Raw genomic sequence first — 2768 nt, forward strand, 5'->3', positions numbered from 1 at the left:
CCCTTTCCCACCTTCCTTTCCCTTTCCCACCTTCCTTTCCCTTTCCCACCTTCCTTTCCCTTTCCCACCTTCCTTTCCCTTTCCCTTTCCCTTTTTCCCCCTCAAAAACCATTCTCCTCTTCCCACCACCACTCAACCCTCCCCCGACTCCCCACTCGTTCCCGACCCGACCCGTTCATTCAGCTGACTGCTCAGGGACAATGCATTTTGTGTTTAAAGTCTCTGGAACAGAATCGCGAACCCACAAACTTCCGCCTCGGAGTTATCCCCAGAGCATCAGCTGATACGGTGACATTCGACTACAGGGAGCGTCATAACCAAGTGTGGCATTTTCACAGAGTTTGGGGAGGAATGGGTGGACGCGGATATGCTTCCCTCTCTGACCTGAGGGACTGAGATTTAACTAGACTAGACCCAGCCTCACTAACCCCATGAGAATCAGCGACTGGTGCACTCCCTATCGAGGCAATTATACTTTTATGGAGGGATTCAAAAAGAAATGAGATGTTGGAATATTTGCATTTATCCTCGGAACCCTCACATCCAAAAAAACCCCACAAACGGGTGGTCGAGAATAAGGAGAGACATCCTCGCTTTAAGGCTGCAGATGACACGGGAGCATGTGACAGGGGATGGGGGAGGGTTTGTGGTGCTGGTCATATGATCATCTTGACGGAATCAAAACAAACCCAGCAACAAAACTGAAGGAGAGGAGAGTGGGGGTGTGGGGAAGGTTTGCTTCAAGGATCTAGGTGTAGCGAACTTTTCAGGAACCTGTTACAAAGTAAGTTAATTGTATCCGAGTGTGTCAGTCAGTTTCAGGCTGGCGCTTTTTGGCTGGATCGCTACAAAGTGTCTGTTTCTGTCTTTGTTGTTGCAGTCTTCCTGATCTGTCTGGCTCGGTTTGGCTCTCTCTCTCTCACCACCCCCCCACCCCCTCCTTCGCTTTATATAGGTGCAGACATGAGTAAGCGTTGTTGGTGCACTTTTGCTTACAGTTAGCAGTCCCTTCCCCTCCGTGATCGTCCCTTCGGAGTTGAGTATCAGCGCGGGGGGGGGGGGGGGGGGGACGTGTTTGTGTTTGTTCCCGATTCTGAGTCTGCCTTCCTTCCCCTAATTGGATTCGCGACTCTTGCCTAATATTGCGAATAGGAATCTCTCTTTTTGTTAATTAAGCCTGGCAAAACACCAAATACATCTGAAGAGGTCACAAAATTGCAACCTCGACCTCTCTTTCGCGCCCCCCCCAGCAACCGAACTGCTGTTCATTTTGTTTTAAAGCAGCTGGCATTCAGTTTCGGAGGCCGAGAGGCGGAAATAGGCTTTGGAGCTCAGGGGTATGGAGTAGTCAAACCGGAGGCCCCTTCCCTCATCAGATCGGAGTTCATTTTTAAAGGGACACTGCGTTCGTGGCTGGGGGTGTGTTGGAAGAGAAGGTGATGGGGGTCTGCTGTTCCCCTGACACAATCCAAACCACAAATCGGGGAGGCCATTTTAACCAACCTGCCTCAGCGGACGCAACTGTCCTCGGGAATTCGACCGGAGTAATTTGTTCCTTGGCTCTTCCTCCCCAAAGAGCCATTTAAAAAAAAAGTGCTCCAACTCCTCTCTCCTTCTCTGAAGAAGTGCTCAAGTGACCTTTCGCTAGTTTATTCTGCGGTTTAGGGTTTAACTGTTTGTATCCCTTGCATAATTCCCTGAGTGCTGATTTTGGTGGGGTGGTGGGGTGGGGGTTTCTTTTCAAAGGGGAAGAGATGTTTTCTGCGCGGTCCCTGTGACAGCACTCCCAATGAATCAGCTTCATTGCCTGGATGTTGCATCAAGAGAGCCGCTGGCGATACTGTGACTCGTGACAAATCATTAGCTGTGTTTCTTTCCCAAAACATACAAAAAAATTCTTAGGAAAACCAAAGACTCGACTTTTTTCTTTTCCCCCAATTACCACCAAAATGATTTATTTCAATTACAATTCAAATTAAAGGTTTTTCTTTTTCTAAAATGTTCAGAGTTTCCACTTTTGATGGATCCCACCTCCAGAAATTGATCGAGATGCTGAAAGTTTTTGTGTGTGTGTGAAGCAATACCAATTTTGCAAATTCCTGATACTAGATTTAAATAGATGACCTCTTGAATAAGCAAATTTAATTCACTGGTTACAGCACAAAGCGTCAGGCGTTGTAGGGTGACATAGGACATGGGAGGAGTGGGAAAAGTTTGGAAGGATTTGATCTGAAGAGGTAGGGTTTGATGGGGCTGTGTAGGGACAGGGGGGCCGTGAATTATTGAAAAATGACAGAAAATTGATCAGTTAAAGAGAGAGAGAGATCAATGCCATTGTAGAAAAAGAGGCGGGGAAAAATACAGAGATGCCTGTAGTGACGGGGGAAAAGATCAACGTGTGAATAGTGAGTAGATGAGCTGGAAGTAAGGGTGAGATAATGGCACGAACAAAAGGTCAAAGTCGGTCTGATCGTGGCCAAAAACAAATGGTCGAGAGTGTGACAGTAAAGTGAGGGGAGAGAGAGCAAGAGAGCCTGAGTATTTGTAAAAAGAAGAAATAAAGTGAATGAGAAGTAGGAGAGGTGTTAGGATAATTACTAGATGGAGAAAATCCAGATAATTGGGAAGAGATCAAAATAATAAGTACATGAATAGAAAAGGTTTAGAGGGATATGGGCCAGGATCAGGCAGGTGGGACTAGTTTAGTTTGAGATTATGTCTGGCATGGACTGGTTGGACCGAAGGGTCTGTTTCCGTGCTGTATGATT

Source organism: Rhincodon typus, chromosome 20 (assembly GCF_021869965.1).
Source record: "Rhincodon typus isolate 14 chromosome 20, sRhiTyp1.1, whole genome shotgun sequence".
In the NCBI taxonomy this organism is placed as follows: Eukaryota; Metazoa; Chordata; class Chondrichthyes; order Orectolobiformes; family Rhincodontidae; genus Rhincodon; species Rhincodon typus.